General features: G+C 38.4%; 1 protein-coding gene across 6 annotated transcripts in view; it reads right to left on the bottom strand.

Annotated features, from left to right (window-relative positions):
• The window catches only part of Lsamp (limbic system-associated membrane protein), a 2,197,426-nt gene that overhangs the window by 92,614 nt on the left and 2,086,198 nt on the right, over positions 1-18,614 (bottom strand). The gene's annotated exons all lie outside the window — the stretch shown is intronic.

Below are 18,614 nucleotides of genomic sequence, written 5' to 3'. Positions count from 1 at the left end.
TGTATAGGTTGGACAGATCCCAGCCTATTTCAATTTCTCCATAGTTCCTTCCTCCTATAGCATCCTGATCTCACACGTGTGGACATGGGGTAAGTATAGAATGTCAAAGTTAGGTGGTTGAGATTACATAAGATGGAAGTTTGTCTATTCTAAATCTGTGACCATAATCTTAGATTATGAAGGATAAGAAACCTATGCCTTCTACCAGCCTTCTAGATCCTAAAAACCTTAGCTCTACACAAGGCTAAAGAAAACTGACCATAGGGAATAGATGAGGAATGAAGAAGGGCTCCAAAGCTGCACCATGCCTTTTGCACCCTAGTGATGCTGACTCCCATGAGAGTTCTCCTAGCCGTTAAATAAGTGATTCTCAAGTGTCTTAATCCTATGACCCTTTAATGCACTTCCTCATGTGGCTGCCCCCAACCACATAATATTTTCATTGCTATTTCATAACTCTAATGTTGCTACTATTATGATTTTACTGTAAGTATCTTATATGCAGGATATCTAATATGTGACCTCTGTGAAAAGGTCCGTTAAGCCAAAAGGGTCTTGATACACAGGTTGAGAACTACTGCCTTAAATATTCTCACACCATGCCTGTTGCAGGAAAGTGGGAACTTAGGCTCTTTCATACCTACTCTAGACATAGCAGGTTGAAATTGAAAGGACAAGTCTGAGAATAGGCAAGGGTTGTATGTATGTCAAAAAACTGAAATGCAATTAGCCATCGACAGCACTATTTTTAGAATTAGATGTGAAAATTAGAAGTGAAAGATCTACATAATATAAATACACCTAATTCGGGGTGTTGCAATTGGTGAATTTGCATAGTTCTATATGCTAGTAGGCATAAATGTGCTTACTGCACAATGAAACTTTGATTCTGGTTCAAAATTGAGCTCTAGTTTAAGTAAAGGCTTCAGGATTTAAGATGAAATCAAATTGTAAAGTCTATTGGTAGCTTGAATGCAGGCAAACTTGGTATTTCTAAATGAATAGGTCACTGTATTAAATCTCAGAGGACCTGGTTTTCAGCATGCTGCATTAGCTCCTACTTAGATTTAACCTATAAATGGAAAAGGGGACATTGCTCTATCAATGGAATGGCTTTAGTAAAACCTACAGAACAAAAAAAAATGGGCAATGGCCTTAGAGATTAATATTCTCTAACTCCATGATGATCTTGTAAGGATAATTTACTTCCTTACTATACTGGAGCTCCATAAGCAATATGGCCACGGTAATTCTGTTTTGGCATGTGTGCCAGATTACTGCCTAAGACACACTCCTAAAAAATGAAGCCTTATGAAGGAAAACCATCGCATAAGCTGCCATTACTACTAACGCAATGTTGAAAACATACAAATCATAGGAACAGTGGAAGGGATGATTTTAAGCACTCCCTCAGAGCTGGCAGGCACATTTTCCTTTGCATCTCTCACATTTGTTATTGTTTGCAGGCTCAGTGCTCACCTAGCACTTGTTTATGTAAGCAAATAAAAAGCTCAATAAACAATATATCCCTTCATACTCTACAGCAGTAAACTTCCATTTTAATGAGATTTAGATTCAGTGCGGCAATTTTGATATCTCCTCATGTTGTTTAAAATAAGATGCTACCTGCATCCCTAAATCTCACAAAACATCCATAACTCTAAATATGGGCTCAATGCAGGAAATATTAAGGATATCTCTAGGATAGTTTTCAAACTAGTTCTTCAGCTTGTGCATAAGGTGCTGGAACATTAACCAGCTAAAATCATAAGCAACCGAACAGATAGTACTTACATAGCTATGTAGCAATTTGGCAAGAGAGATTCTTTCAAAATTGTCTAAAAGCAATAATGGCATTAGGAGTTCAGGTTAAGTATCTCCCTCAAATGCCAGGAGTTTGGAATAAAGAAACTCATTCTTTCACTTTACAAGTTTAGGGTAAAATTGCCTCACACTCAAGGGGGAGTGAACTCACAATAGGAGAGAACTTTGCATGAAAGTCTCTCACTTTCTGTCTTTTATCTCTTCTCTGATTTCCCTAAGCACATCTTCTTCTACCTCTTTTCTGTTTAAAGTTTTATATGTCTCTGGCTTTTTATTTCCAGAAAATAATATAGAAAAACAATGAAAAATGAAACCCCAAGAAAAGTTCTGGCTATCACCCACTCTTCACATGCTCACAGGTTAGTAATAGTTAATGTTTTAATTACATCACTCCACACGTGCATCTACTGAAAGGCTTTCTGCACACCCTATGTGTAGCCTTGAACTGACAAAAGGTAAAGTAGTCTCAGCATTTTAATTATTTTTAATGACTGGAATGAGTATCAGGTTTACAGAAATACTGAGCTTCCCAGACCCCCCCACCATAAGTAGCCCAGTTGATATTCTGTAAACACATTTTTTTTTTAAAAAAAAGTGTGTGCCTTGAAATGAAAGAGCTTATGAGATCACAGTTATATATGAAGTGGGCATTTTGAGGGCAGAAGGGACATGCTCAGTATGAAAAAAATTATTCAACACCTAGAATGTCTGTATATATTTCTATCACAAGAGTTTAGTCTTAATGATACTTGCATGTAATGTGTGCAGTGCAGACTGGCAACTAGAGGCAGGTCTCCAATTGCAAGGATATGGTGGCAGGAAAGGTGTTAGTATTCCTCCTGGTCTTTCTCTGGAGTCATTGTTACATAACTTTGTAGGTACATCTAACTTTTGACTTTTGGCTCAGCTATGTGTTAGATAGATAGCTATCTCTATCTCTCTATCTCTCTATCTCTCTATCTCTCTATCTCTCTATCTCTCTATCTCTCTATCTCTCTATCTCTCTATCTATCTATCTATCATCTACCTATCTATCTATACACCAAGAAGTTACTTCACACAATGACCATGACTTTCCTGTGATCATGTGTTTATTTGTCAGCATGGACCTCTTTTAATATTTATGGTTCTCTCCCTCTCCTTTCTATTCTTACCCTCTTTCCTTTTGGGAGATAGAACCCATGGCCTTCTGCTGCAGATGCTGTGTAAGCATTCTGCCAGTAAGCTATACCCCTACCTTTCCAATTTCTATTATTTACTCTAGCTGGAAATTGACATTTACAATCAATTTTTGTGCTTCTTTCCCTCATTTTCTGGAGAATTCCCAAGCGAAGGAAGTTTCAGGATGCACAGAACATGCACACTCATGCCAGTATCAATCGTGTGAATGATGCCTTTGTGTTCCTCAATGGTTAGTAGGTAAGGTAGTCCCATCACTGCAAATTACCACCAACGTTCTGGTTGCCTCTGACCTATGCAATGAGCCAGGCATTCAAACCTTCTTTTATACCTCCATTATCAATCTTCCTTTTGCTTACTTCTTATTTACAAAGTCCCATTCTGCAACATAATTTAATTAATGAAATTGGCACAGATACATCTTTATTGTAGGATCTCTGCCCAGGTTTTTAGATTATTTCTCTCCTAGTCAAATGGAAAATGACTCACTGCAAGATTGCCCATATCTCTGGCATGTCCAGTAGAGCTTTAATACTTCCCACAAACTACAGCTCCCTGATGAATGCTCCCTTCTGCTCCCATTTTTGCCTGTATTTATATTCAGTAGCCAAGGGCAACAGTGAGATGCTGCCCAATGAAGTATGTGCTCAGCACACACGAGTTTGTCTGAGGTTCTCAGTACATTTTGAATAAGGGAGAACCCACAGATTGGAATTCTGTATATAAAGAAAGAAAAATAAGTGTGGTCTGCTCTTTCTGCTTTCATGCTAAAATTTGGGAAATGAGAAAATACAATTAAATGAAAAAGGAAGGGATTTAAAAAAAACCAAAAAACATCCTATTTAAGACCACTGTCTTCTGTGTGAGGACCCCTAACTCAACATTCAGACTTAATTCACTACTTATGAAAAACGAAAAACATCAAGACATTTTTTTCCTATTAGTGTTCAGGGGAAAAACAAACTTCAAGCCATAGAAAGAAGGATTAATTTGCCTGTAATGAAACTGACACACAAGAAAAATTTAAAATCAATCTCATGCTTAAAAGCAGAACAAGGCTGCTGGTGCCCCCATATTTTCTCACTCTTTCCTACTGCTAGCTTGTTGCCAGTGAGCACATCTTATGCATATTACCCACAAATCTCTCCTCTATTTAAATTAGAAAAGAAACATTGGGTTTCTAATCAATTTATTTGCAACTTAGCTGTCAAAATTTACAAAGGCACTTTGATTTCCTTTCATTATTTTTAAGAGAACCCAATGCAGATGTAAAGAAGAGAAAGAGCGGAGAAGGGGACAAATTAAGGGTTAATAAACCTCCGTAAATTCAGAGAAGTATATTTTTAAAAGCAGGGTGACATTTATTCATGGCCTATCAAGTAATTTGTGCTATGCTTTCTTCCCATTGACAATTACTGGAATCATCAGGTGTAAACGCAGGCTTTTATCCTTTATCCGATTTTCCTTTGAGTCTTTGTTCAGTTTCACTAGCCATGGCTCCTGTCATCAGAGCACTCTAATCTTCATATGTGAATTATGAAGTCTCTGATGCCTGGCAGATGTATCTCTAAGGACTTCAGGGATGTTTCACTTTGATATTGTTAGTCAGTGCTTTTCTACTGACAGTCAAAGAGACAAACTCCATACCATCTGACCAGAAAGATACGGCTATAAGTTTCAGGAATTGGGTAATAGTTCCTCAAAACAGGAACTGTTTGAAATAACCCAATTTCATTGGCTACACAAACGGGCTGATCATTAGATCTTTCTGAATCTAGTTTCTAGATGTAGTAAATAAAAAGGCAGAATGGTAAGATAAGTTTGAAGCTCAGACAAACAACACAGATTTCTAGGTTATGAGTTCTGTGACGTGAATCCAAAGGGGTAAAATTCCTCCTGATGGATGCATGGAATATGGAGTAAGTATCAGTGGGAGTAGCATGAATATGTGCACGTATGTTTAAAACATAAGAGCATGAGACAGATTTGTGCATTTTCTAAGGGTACTTGTTTTTGGCAGGATGCAAAATATGTCTGTAACATTATATACACATCCAGAAGTCTACCAATTATTTGTTCTGGCGAGCCAGTTTTTGTTTGGGTTTTAGTAACTAAATGGTTTCCTCTAGGTAGTAAGATATTTAACATGGTTACTGGACAGAACTTGAACTTTCTCATAGATATGTCATTCGTGTGTGTGTGTGTGTGTGTGTGTGTGTGACATGTTATACATATATTATTTTAAAAAAAAACAAACTTCTATTGATTCTACTTCTTTCCATTGGAAAGCCATGACATTATCATGAATATTTGCTACTGTGATACACCAGCTTATTTAAAATTAAAGAATCTTTTGGACTATTTGTCTTTTTGTTCCATGTCTCTATACAATAAAGAGAATATTTACTTTTTTTTTCTTGTAATACTATCTTCTTCTTAGTCCTTACTCTCTCCTAAAGTTTCAGATATTCTTTTCACTTTGTATTTGCTTCTCCTTTTCTGCCAATATTTATCCGTCCCCCGCCCCCAAGTTATTAGATCCAATATTTAGTATTCTACAAATTTAACATTAAAAGACTCATGTTAAGATTCTCCAGGGTAAAATCAGTAGCCTTAAACTGTCAAAATACGTGTTACCGAGGAGTCCACTGAAATTTACTGCTACCTAGTTGCATGAAGGAGCTGATAATGTGTTTGATACCCAGGTAGGTGGATAAAAATATGCACTGCTCCCTGAGAACAACTATTACTAGATTATAGAAAGGTAGGATTTGTAGCTACTGAAAGGGAAGTGTGTTTGGGCAGACTAGATAGTCTACCTGGACTGTCAGAAGCAGCACACAAAGAGATCATCTGTTCTACTTTTCATTGGTTTCTGTAACCAGCACCATCCAATTACCTGAGCCTTTGTTTGTCTCATTTGCAAATGGTGTTGATGATCTATACCATCAGCAAGAAGGGAAGGATATGCCTGCAGCCTACCTCATTTTCCTAAGCTGAAGATGGTTGCCATTATTGTTCCATAGAGTTTATATGTCATTATCTTAAATAGAAACACTCTACTTTGTGGAACACAATCTCAGCTCTCTGTGTATATTCACGTGTAGGTTGTATGTGCCTTAAACATGGTTTTCTAAACTGTGCTGTATCTCTGATGTTTCTTGCTTATGAGGACCTTTGTGCTCTGAAAATTCCCCCCAAAAAGGTCTGCCTTTGGGATTAGACTTTCATGTCTGTTTTTGTTTTTTGGAAACATTTTTTCCACTCTGTAGCCCATGTTGGCCTGGAAGACTTGATAATCACCTACTTCAGGCTTCTAAGTGGTGGGGCTCCGGGCATGCACCATTATAACTGTTTTTATGGCCACTTCCTGCTTCTGCCAGTGTGAGTGAGTAAATACAGTCCTAGGGATTTAGATGCCCAGTATAGGATAAGGATGGGATAAAAACTTCATATGAGTCCAAGTTTCCACTGGGGTTTCTTACTGAAGACTCTAAATCAGGAAGGTTTAGATTTTAGTATGTAGATGAATATCATAAAATGACTGAGGATATTTCAGCTTGTTGGCTTTTATTAAAGCTGATTATTAGTCTCTTCATTTGATTATTTTTGAGGTTGTCTATTTTTTTCTCTACAGAGAACTTGGAAGAAGGAAGGCAGAATGACATGTGTCTCACTAAATCTCATCTGGAATTCTTTTTACTCTTAGAGTATTATGGTAATGAGATGATGTTTAAAAAAAAGCTTGGCACACAGTAGGCCCTCATTTATTTACTTCTTCTTGCTCACAGGGAAAAGAAGTTGGGAGGGGAGGAAAGGGTAGAAGTGGGCAATCACACTGTTCCACTTAATAAGAAGCCTGGGATGAATAACTAACAAATGATTGCAAGGACTTGAAAAGATAAAGTCTATAGAAATGCAAAATAATAATATCAGTGAAGCAGTGACATAGGTTGAATATAAAGAAGACAGCTTTTATTCCCACACAAATATCTTGGTCACCATCAGCAGCAGTAGAGAAGAAAACAGAAAGAAGGGTATATGACAGTTTAATAGTGTTTTGTTAAAAATAGAACATGTTTTAAGAATGTCTGGACTTTCTTTGAAAGGCAAAGATGAGCACGGCCTGCTAGAATAGATTCAGAAATGCCTCTGGCAAGAATCACTGCCTTTCCCACCTCAGGCTCTCCTGTTAATTAAATCGGGAGGGCAAATTTGATGTCTGAGGGGAATGATGTCAGGAAGCCACAGTGACAGGCAAAGTGCCACTTCCTGTAGGAGAACTTGTGAGCCCCAGCCAGGTTGGCCTTCCATTCTGAATTCAAATCCAACTCTATACTTCCTGAATAATCCTCCTGAGGAAGTCCTGTGTGTTTAATAAGCTCCAGGAAAAGGAGAGCTACCAGCTGAAGTGCTCACACTCAGGGGAAGGAAGATCTCTTGGCTTATATTTTTGGAGAATATAGGTTTTAATGTTTTCATACATTTTGAATAACGATAATCCTATGCAGGAAATGATTCCTATGTGAAAAATAACCTGTGTAAATACTTGACTGGAACAGCTTAGTAGATTATTTTTCAATAATATCTTTATTTTGTATTTATATATATATATATATATATACACAAAATATATATATAGAAATATGTACATATATAACTTGTATATGTATAGACATGTGTATAATATATATCATATATAAAGAGTTTCTAAACTCCAAAATCTCAATCTGTAATGTGAATTTCCAGAAGATAAAGCATTGTTATCTCCCAATTCAATTGGCAGTTTACTGTTTTACACAGGACACGGCCATGCTTTGGGAAATGCTGCTCTAGAAACATTTGTTTGTTTGCTTGTTTTAATTTGGACTTCTTAGGATTTTCTGGTTAGAAGTGAATCTCCAGGAGAGAGGGAGAGAAAGAGAGACAGAGACAGAGACAGAGACAGGCAGAGAGAGAGAGAGAGAGACAGAGACAGAGACAGAGAGACAGAGACAGAGACAGAGGCAGAGACAGACAGACAGACAGACAAGATTTTAAGCTTCAATTAAGGTTACTATACCCTGTTTATTTTAGTAGCAAAATCTGAGTCTCTTACTTTGTCCCACATACAAACACTCAGAGGGGATATTGTTGAGCTCAATAGAACATAATTGATTCACTGATAATATCTTTTTTGTTATCTTGACATAAACTAGAGTCTTCGGAAAAGAGAGACCCTCAATGGAAGAATTGCCCTTATTTGATTGATCTGTATGTCTGTAAGTAGGCATTTTCTTGATCATTGATTAATGTGGGAGGGCTGAACCCACTCTGGGTGGCACCACCCCTGGATAGGTGGTCCTGGGTTATATAATTAAACAAACTGGGAAAGCCATGGAGAGTAAGCCAGTGTGCAGTGGTCTTTGACACTTCTGGACTTCTTGTTTATGTTCCTACCCTGACGTCTCTTAATGCCGGGCAGTGGTGGCGCATGTCTTTAATCCCAGCGCTTGGGAGGCAGAGGAAGGCAGATTTCTAAGTTCGAGGCCAGCCTGGTCTACAAAGTGAGTTCCAGGACAGCCAGGGCTATTCAGAGAAACCCTGTCTCGAAAAACCTAAATAAATAAATAAATAAATAAATAAATATTAATGATGGATTCTAATTGGGCGATGTAATACAAATGCACTTCTTTTGTCCCAGATTGCAAAAGCTCTTGGAGCTTATCATAGCAAGAAAGATGCAAATTAGACACTAATGGGTCACCCTGTTTTCTCAAATCAGGCAAACTTCACTAGAAAACAGGAAGATACACGGGTAGGGAAACACATGTTTGATGATTCAGGTCAATCTGTAGTGCTGAGCTACCACTGTATGCGATGGCAAAGAAGACAAGGAGGAACTGGTGAATGCGAAAATCTTTTTGCTACTCTGAACCAATGATCTGTAAGAGTCGAAGTATTGCCAGGCAATGGCCACCTCAACCGATTCCAGGAGTGAGCCCTGGGGTGCTCCTGATGACACCACAGCATAAAATGGAGGGAAAGCACTTTAGCTCAGTATCAAGAACCCTAAAGACAGCACTGAACTGAAATCATGGAAAAGAATAGAGGAGCCTCATTTTAATATGTTAAACACATCCACACATCTAAAGCTGCCAATCTGAAATAGAAGCAGATGCATTCGGGGTGTAAAGGATAAATTTTTAGCTGACTTGGGCTCCTTTCAGGTTTTTTTTTTCTTTTTTCCTCTCAACAGTGAGAGCTTTCTGAGAAGTGCATTTATATAGGTACAAAGCATGCATCGCTGTGGCAGCCTGAGTCCTTATTTGCATCAGATTTTCTTTAACACCTGTTTGTTTCAGAGAGCACTGCCTTACTAGGAAGCTCTCCAAAAGAGGAATTACATAAAGAAAAGATGCCGCACTTTGCTAAGAGGAGGCAGAGCAGAGTATCCACAATCCCTATAAATCACCTACCCTGCTTTCCATGGCGAGTAAGAGAAAGGTACTTTGAAAGAAAGATATTATTACGAGTGTTGTGAGTTCCTTTGTATATAACTGCCTAGTGCCTATTTTTATGCCATGTCCTTGCAAAGACAATGTGAATTCAGTAAAAGATGTCTTCTACTGTGCTCATAACTCAACCCTGTGAAGCCATGAGGTCTTAAGCATCAACTTACTAGGAAATCTAAATGGGATGCTGTTTTATGTTGTCAATTAGAATGTTTTTAGAAGTCCAATGTGCTATCCGTTGTTCAGTCAGGTGATTACAATGTCTTCATATCCATCTCTATATATAGTCCAAACATTAGCTTTGCACAGTCAGCAACAATCTAGGTTCCTAAATATCAGAAGGGGATGTGGCATCTGGCTCAAGCTTAAATTATGCTTACTGTTGACAATAGAACTCTAAAAATGGCATCGGAATCTATATTTACTCACTTCCAATTTATTTCAGAGCGACAGGCCCAGTTTCCAGACAGAAATACGATGTTCCCAGTAGTCATTAGGAATGGCCTGCTTTCTTAAGACATGACACAGAGGGTCGGGATTTAGCCTCTGTGGATTATAAACCTTTTCATCCTTATAGCAGTGCTTCAAGCATGAGAAATAGTGTGTTTGTGGAATTATAATTAGCATTTAACCCTAGGATGCTTGGTTCTTACTTTCTTGCTCAACTCAATATGGTGGCAGTTTGGAGTGGTTTGAAACCTTAATGATGCTACTTTCTAGTCTTTGGGCTTCTATAAGGGAAGACATTGAGGAAGGGCAAGCAGAACAGTCCCAAGCTCTTACAGTTCTCTCCCTCCACAGCTGGGTTTCCCGATAGATTCTAACCCCAAAGCTGGAAAGAGTAGGAAGCTGAGGCTCATCTATAATTGCCATCAGCTAGCACTAAGGTAGGATGGGAGGGTAAGTGAGAAGGGATACAAACAAGAGGAGAGGATGACTGCCTCACTTGCTTGACTCTTTTCTTCAGTATCAGAGGGGAAGCAAAAAGCAAAAGAATGGCAGTGAACTGGAGAAAAAAGTTACCTTCTTTCCAGTGCTCGTGTGGGTTATAGCCTCAGCATCCTGCCTCCAGATGAATACAGATGGTTTGTGTACATGGCTTAGACTGTACATCTAAAAATGTCTGGAGCCACATCCATTTCGTCCTTGTTTTGGGAAGTACTCTTTGCTCAAATGTTTTGACTTCTTCTCTTAAATTTGATAGGACAAATATAAATAACCTTCTTTCCCCCATCCCCCAAACCTATTCCCCCCTGCATTTCTCTATTCACCTCTATTTGAGTTGTGTGTAGTGGAAGTCTAGCAGTCTCCTCCCTCAAGAAAAGAAGATAAAGCAGAGACATTGGCTTATAGGCACATTCTGTCTAAGCTGTTCTACCAACAGCAACACTGTGGGTCTGGGAGTTTGAGTTTTCCCTGTCAGTAACTAAAACCAAGGCCAACTTGCATAATTACCACCTTTTGACAATTTAGAAGCAAAGTATTTAATGGGAAATCATATAAGGAAGCAGCATATATAATAATATACTCCTGTAGGTTTCAAAGAGTGCCCTTGGCTGCTTCTCCTCTAATTCTATCTCCATAACTTAGGCGGCTATAACTCCCTGCTTGTAGAAGCCTCCCAAGCAATGCTTCAAGATAGGCCTTCACCAAGCTACCCATACCAACATTTGAAAAGCAACACTTTAAATCCAAACTTTACCCCTCACCGGATTATTCCCTGAACTTCCTGCCTTAAGCTGTAGGCTTAAGTTCAATCAGTAAACTAAATGGCAATGTCTTTAAATCTATCCATTTTGCTTTTTCAAGCTTTTTGGTTTTCTGAGGTGGGGGACTAACTATGTAGCATAGGCTGACCCTGAATTTACAATTCTTTCTCAGCCTCCTTAGGACTGGGTATATTTCCTTGCCTGGCCCTAAATTTTTAATTGTCATAATAGTTCTAATTAATGACCAAACTTTCTCTCTCTCCATATATATGTGTGTATAATACACGGTACATAACATATAATAAATAATAGATAATAGATATTTACTCCACTTAGTCTTCCTTCTACTTTTATCATGATCCTAGCTTTATTTAAATGTTTTATTTTAGATGAGATGAAATTTAATTAATGAAACTGTATAAAATAATCATGTTTTTAAAATGGAGAATAAAAATTATCTTTTCTTGAGAATTACAAATTGACTATATTTAAGGATAAGAAAAACAATTTCAACAAGATTGGTATCTACACACTACAGTCTCTGGCCAAATACAATTAAATTACAAAACAGTAACAAAATTTAACTAGGAAAAAAAATCCTGTCCATTTAGAAACTGTAAACACCGAACAGAAAGAAATAAAATAACAATGAGCAATAATTTAAAAAAATCTATAAACCACCAGGAGTTCCCATTAAAATAATTCTTAGTGGGAAAGCTGTATCATAAAATAATTTTATGATTAAATAAATATGAAAGCTGAGTTCGGCATGTATTTTTAGATGTTATAAAACAGAACAACTTGTAAAAAGTATAAAGTATGATATTTTTCTCCACCAACACTATAGATAGGAGGAAAACAGAAATGAAAACGGGGCTGTGGGTCCACAAGATGGCTCAGTGGATAGTGATACTCAGTGGCAAGTCTGATGTCCTGGGTTTGATTTCTGGAACCCACAAAGTGTAAGGAGACAACTTACTCTCAAAAGTTGACTTGTAATCTTCGTGTGTATGTGTGTGTGTGTGTGTGTGTGTGTGTGTGTGTGTGTGTGTGTGGTGGTGGCCCACAGATGTCTCCACACATACGCACACTAAATAAATGTAAAAGGAAGAGGAGGAGGAGGAGGGGGGAAGGAGGGGAAGGGAAGGGGAAAGGGAAGAAAGGGAAGGGAAGAGGAAGAAGAAGAAGAAGAAGAAGAAGAAGAAGAAGAAGAAGAAGAAGAAGAAGAAGAAGAAGAAGAAGAAGAAGAAGAAAGATCAACAATAACAACAAAAGAGCAAGAACTCAATTATGGGAAGAAGGGGAACAATGGGAAGCAATAGGAAAACAATACAATCAAGAGTCTATTCATTGAAAAGGTAAAATATTATCTTTTAGAAGGAGTGAGTTGACGGGAAATGGAAAAGAGAGAAGGAACAATAGGGATAAAGATAGAAAAAGGACAGCAGACACTACTCCAACTGTAATGGTGAGGAGCCATTATGTGTATCTTAGGGATTATTATTAATATCTGTATTTGCAAACTAGAAATAACCTTATCAAATGTTTTACAAATTCACAGGAAATGTTCAGCTTCCTTAAAAATATAATTTAGACAAATCGATCACAAGGAACATCTTTTAGTTTTATGGACATTTAACATGTTGTCGGATAGTAAAAGAGAAAATAGAATAGAAAATAGAAATATTATCTGTATCTCTCAGAGAAAATTAAGAATAGAGTTACAATGTACATAAGACCCCCGCATTTATGAAACTAGAAGATGTGCCACAGTCAGGCTTACGAGACCAGTTCAACCTCAGACTTGTCCCCTAACTTTTACCTGTGTCTCTCTCACCTCTTTGCTGGTCTCCCACTTAGTTTCACGGTGCTTATCCTGACAGGTAATTCTATTTGTGTTGGTCCTTTATATTCACTCTGAAAAGCCTTCTTCACCCACTGTAAAATCACCACCACTTACCTTGCTGTTCACCCATCTCATATTGTCCCCATCCCTACAACATCATCATTCTTCACTCCTCGCCTTTGACTAGAACTGCTGGCATGTTCTACCATTTCTCCATCTAGCTTTTCCAAACTGGATTCAGTTAGATTTTTTTTTCCTTTAGATTCTTAAAAAACTTCTGCCTAACACCTTCATAGTACATATTGAACATCACCAGATTTTGATTATTACAGTTATTTATCTTCCTTATGGTAACACAAACTCCTTAGGGAATCTTTCTGTGGCTCTGAAGCTCCCTGCCACCCCTATTTCTGAGTACATGCCTGTCATACTCTACTTCAAGGCATGTTGAAGACAAAATACCTCTTCTGTCACTTAACTGATAAGCTCATTATCAACTAGAACCATTTCTCTGTAAGAAAGTAGTAATTCCTAGGCTCTATAAAATTGTCAAAATTACACTCAAGGAACACAAACTATTTCCAGATTTGGTTCTGTCTTTATTAATTACAGAAAGTTTCTCACATATTTCCCATATTGTAGACAATAAAAGGACCGCATTCCCACCCTGGTACTTCGAAAGACAGGAGCTCACAGCTGAGCTAATATGAAGTGTCAATGATACTGTAAGTGTTCGTTGAGTGCACACACAGTCACAGCATCCAGAAAATAAATCAGTGTTTTCCCTCCATCCCTGCTGAGTTTCATTTCACAACACAGTCCTGCCATTATGAACCCCCCAAATATACCTGTTCATTTTTTTTACTGGTGAACAACATAACACTGATTTCAATTAAATTCCAATGGATACCCCAGAGTCTTCCCTAGAATTTTTAATATGTGGCCTTTAATATAAATTGATCCTTTTGCTATTGAGTCAGTAACATAAAACCATGAAAAGGCTTTTATTAAAGTCACAGGCTGCTTAGGTGAACAGGACATAATTGGGGACATATACTGTAGGAAACACAGACTTGAATTGGAAAAGTCATTTATTTACAATGCAAGGGAGATCCAGTATGTAATCCTGGCAGGAGATACCAGTATGTTTATCTTCTTCACCTCCATCAACATCTGCAGATTCATAAAAGAGGCCATCTCCTTCCAGGCTGATCATCAGGGGCATCTCATACTCCAGAACGTAAAGGACATAAGAGCTGGACACTTTTTGATGGTGAGAAATTACTATGTATTCTTGTTTTTGCAGTGGGATGGGGAGATGTGCAGGGTGAGGGCAATTGGTACCACAATGCCAAGGTCATGAAGCTAGGACAGAGCTACAAATAGCAAACACGACTTTGGGCATTCAGTCTGTTCATCTGACCAATGGACCTTGGAAACAGGTGCTGGAACCTTATGGAAAGCAATTAGAGCTCCCATCCAGACTACTGGCTTCTGCCAATGTCAGAAACAAGAAAGAAGAGATGAGGTCACTTGCCTGGGGAATTTCTCACTGTGGTCCTCTCCTTCAACATTCGGCCAGAAATGCACTCTGTGGTGGAGCTCTGCCACCTGTAACATGTGTCACAGGGTCTTTGGGAAAGCAGAGGTAACCAAGTGAGTTCCTTTTATTAACACCATTTCATCGATACAGGAACAGCATTTATTAAGCCTGGTTTGAGATTACACTTGATTTCCCTTCAGTTTTATTTTATTGTTTTTGCATATGAGTCTCAGGGAAAACGATAGAACTCTGGAGAGCAAATGACTTAAATGAAGCAGATGTTGCTTGAGTGTCAGGCATTGCTATGAGGGCGCTCTTATTATTAGTTGTTATCATGTTATTGCAACACCTAGCCTCCTAGACTAGACTTCAAAGAGCAGGTAATTCCCAGCTCTAATCCAGAGGGAGAGCAGCAGAGAAGGGCAGACAGAACGCGAGCTTTGGAATCGAGTTTCTTATTTCTACTATCTGTATATCCAGGAGCATGTACCTTCAACCATCAAAGCTTTCATTTATTCCTCTGTAGAGTAGAGCTTATAGCTTTGTTTGCTGAAGGCTTTAAATAAATTACTATGTCTAAAGAATCTGGCACAGTTCTTGGCACACAGCGGGGGCTCATTGTATGTTCAGTCTTATTTCATACGCTGTAAATATGTTTCCTCAGAGAGCTCCAAGACGAGACGTTGTCCAATAAACAGGAATTACAAATTCAACCAAACTAGGGGCAGCTAATTATATCTCTGCTGGTTTGATTTCAGAGAATGAACAATGTAACTTTGGCAGAATATTTGGATTCTCCGTGAAGTTCTACAAGGAAAATCTAGTTAAGACAGTTTAAAAAAAAAAAAAAAAAGACAGTCTTAGTAATTCAATGTTAGCAACCTACCAATATAATTTGAATATGAAAAATAAACTTTATTCCTTTTGAAGACACCCAGCAGTAGCCCTGTCATCTTGGCATTATGCAGATGGGCAATTCTAACACACTAATTCTGCTTCCTACTTAGCCTCAAGGCTTGTCAGTGGCTGCCAGCCTGTCACCCCACCCCATTCAAATAAGTTCTTGCCTAGTATCTGACAGTTTCTGTTAATTTTCTTCTCTGATTTTTCTTACCTATTGCTGGGGTTTGAGTGTGTCTCTCTTTCTGGAATTCATATCTTAAAACTTAATCTAACGCTGTAATAATAAGAGATGGGGCCTTGAGGAACTGATAATCACCCCTCCCTGCCCCGGAATGCCATTAGTGTCTTAATAAAAGAGGCCCAAGAGAGCAGAGAGGACACTTGTCTCTTCCTACCCTGGAAGGGTGTAAAAAGAAGATGGGTCTATAAAGCGGAGACTGAGCCTGTACCACACACAGGATCTGCTGGCAACTTGGTCTGAGACTTTTTCTACTCTAGAGCTGTAAGAAATAAATTTCTTCTGTTTATAAATTGCCCAATTTCGTTCTATCAGCTGGGAAAGCCTGAAAAGGCCATTTTCTGACTTTTTTACTCTTTCTCAATATCACTGCAGACTACTTCCCCCAGTTAGGCCTGTCTGACTTCACAAGAGAGAAAAAAAAAATCATGTTGCAGCACAGCAATATAAGTAAAAAGTAGACAGACCCTGAACAACCAAAAACTGGTTGGTGAGTATACTGTAAACACAATAGTAAAAGTTTTCAAGTGAAATGGAGTATAATCAAAGCAAACTCATAGATTTTATGTGACTCATCTTGGCGAAGAGAAAAAAGGCATAAACACAAGCTGCGACTGAGAGGTGGTGATTTTATCTTAGGGGTCTCAAGGGGTCTTCTCCTGAAGATCAACTCGATAGTAGACAGCTTCCAAATAGAATACACTCCTATTATATATGGATAGACCTAAGAGTGTCAGTGGTCTGCATTTAATTCATGAGGATATTTGAGCCCAACATAAGAAATTGCGGTGTTCAACCCCCCCCAAAGGTAAATAATAAGAAAAAACTTTAAAAATATTTTTGTTTGCTAAAAGATTAAGTAATATTCATAACTTATCTCTTAGTATATAGTGGAAAGATTCTGTAGTTCATATCATGTCTCATACAATAATGTAACAAGGTAAGCTTACATGGTTGCAGACTGGACGCCATCTTTATCTTGCTAGTACGCCTGCGTACCTGTTAGGCTCCAGGCCAAACACTGCCGACAGTGAGGTGCAAAAGCTGGAACACAACTTATCATGGTATTTCGCAAAGGATAAAGCAGACTTCTGTTCTGTTACCCCTAAAAGCCCGACTCTGAAGTTACTTAGAGCCTGACCTTTTCCCCGTGACTTTTCAGATATGTAGTCTCTGATATTTATATAGAACGTATTTCGGCTGTGATCAGAGCACAAAAGAAGAACATGGGAGGAATAGCGCCAGAGGTAGCATTATTATTCTGGCTGCTCTTAATATTATATCTTTTAGTGTAAAGAAGTACTATTTTTGAGTCATCCTAGATACCAAATTTGCAGGAAATAAGTATCTGTGTCAAGGCCTTTTACTGCTTTCTTTCTGAAGCCTCTGCCTCTACCATAGGTTCATCTTCAACCTACACAAGGTTAGATGCTGCCCCGGGTGCTGCTTCTCTGCTGCCCTCAGGCAAGAGTGACTCGAGTTGTTCTAGTTCACTCTTTGGGAATCCAAGCCTACACACTCTTGATGGCTTGTAATTTATGATCTCTTTAAATGTGTTTAAATTCTGCCCCCCCCCCCAGCCCCCCGTCTCAACTTGGACTCGAATTCTGAAAATAATTATATCCCCATGCTGTTCTAACCCTGCCCAAACTGCCTTCTCGGGCTCATTATCTGCCTAGAAATGGGAAGTAGCTTCAGTAACAGGAGACTTTGCTTAACCTTGATCATTTTTCTAGCCATCTCATGGATGCAGATTTCTGATGCCAACTGCCCTCTGGATTGCTGAGCGCTTTCATCCGAGCATTCTGATGTGCAGCTGCTTGCCCAACCACATTTACACGAGTGCCCAACTTGGCTTCCCTGGGTCTGGACAATCTCACAAATGGATCTACCATGTTTGTCCCTTTCCTGAGAGACGAGTGAGTAAGAGTCACTTGGAAGACCTCCAAATGGATGGCGAATGCCTAGCCATGCCTTTTTTTTTCCCCCTGGTGTCCTTTTCTATCCAGTCTACATTAGCCCTTGCCTGCTCTTCAAAGGTAATATACGATTACTGTTCTCTCTCAGCCTTTTACACATCTTGATTTGGTATCTGGTCTTTCTAGGTATTGACGTAGTCTGGTGGTTTCTAGTTCCCTAAGTCTTTTTAAATAATGCATCGCCAAATATGTGGTGTGATTCAATAGTTTGAAATCTTTTCCCCATTTGATTTTTTAAGGGATTGTTACACAGGACAACGTTCACAGTACTCTGCAGAATTCAAAATACCATTATGGGGAAAGTAGTAAGAAATAATAAAGACCATGGCAATCTAGAGAGGTGTTTACTTGCAAGATATTGCTCTAGTAAGATTCCTCCACCCATTTTTCCAAAGTTTGCATTGCCCACATTTTATTCTTCCAAAAGATGAACATAAATGTATTTGTCTTGTTTGCTTGGGTGTGATGTTATTGTTGCTTTGTTTTTTTTTGTTTTTTTTGTTTTGTTTTTTGGGTTTTTTTTTCTTTAGCTCATCTAAATCCATGATAAATGTTGTATTCTTTGCCTTAGTAAAAACAATCCTGTCCTGGTCACAGATTTACTTTGTTAATTGATCTTTATAATAACTCAATAGGAAGGTAAGAAACATTTTTATTACTCTTTGTTTTACAAAAGAATGTCTAAACCTCTAGATAGAAGGAAGTACAACACAAGAGTCTCACTGAGTTCTCTCTCTTTTCCTCCCAAGCCTTCTTACTCCAGTCCACTGGGAAGACAATTATGCACAGTCTTATGGGAAGGGATGTACAACAGTTTGAATGATTTGTGGCACATGTGAAATTTCTTAATATTTTGTATTTTCTAAAAACTACAAAGTTCGCACTGCTCTCATTTCAGC

The sequence above is a fragment of the Mus musculus genome, chromosome 16 (genome assembly GCF_000001635.26).
Source record: "Mus musculus strain C57BL/6J chromosome 16, GRCm38.p6 C57BL/6J".
NCBI lineage: Eukaryota > Metazoa > Chordata > Mammalia > Rodentia > Muridae > Mus > Mus musculus.
Note: the sequence above shows the minus strand (reverse complement) of the source record. Positions and strands in the feature narration are given on the sequence as shown.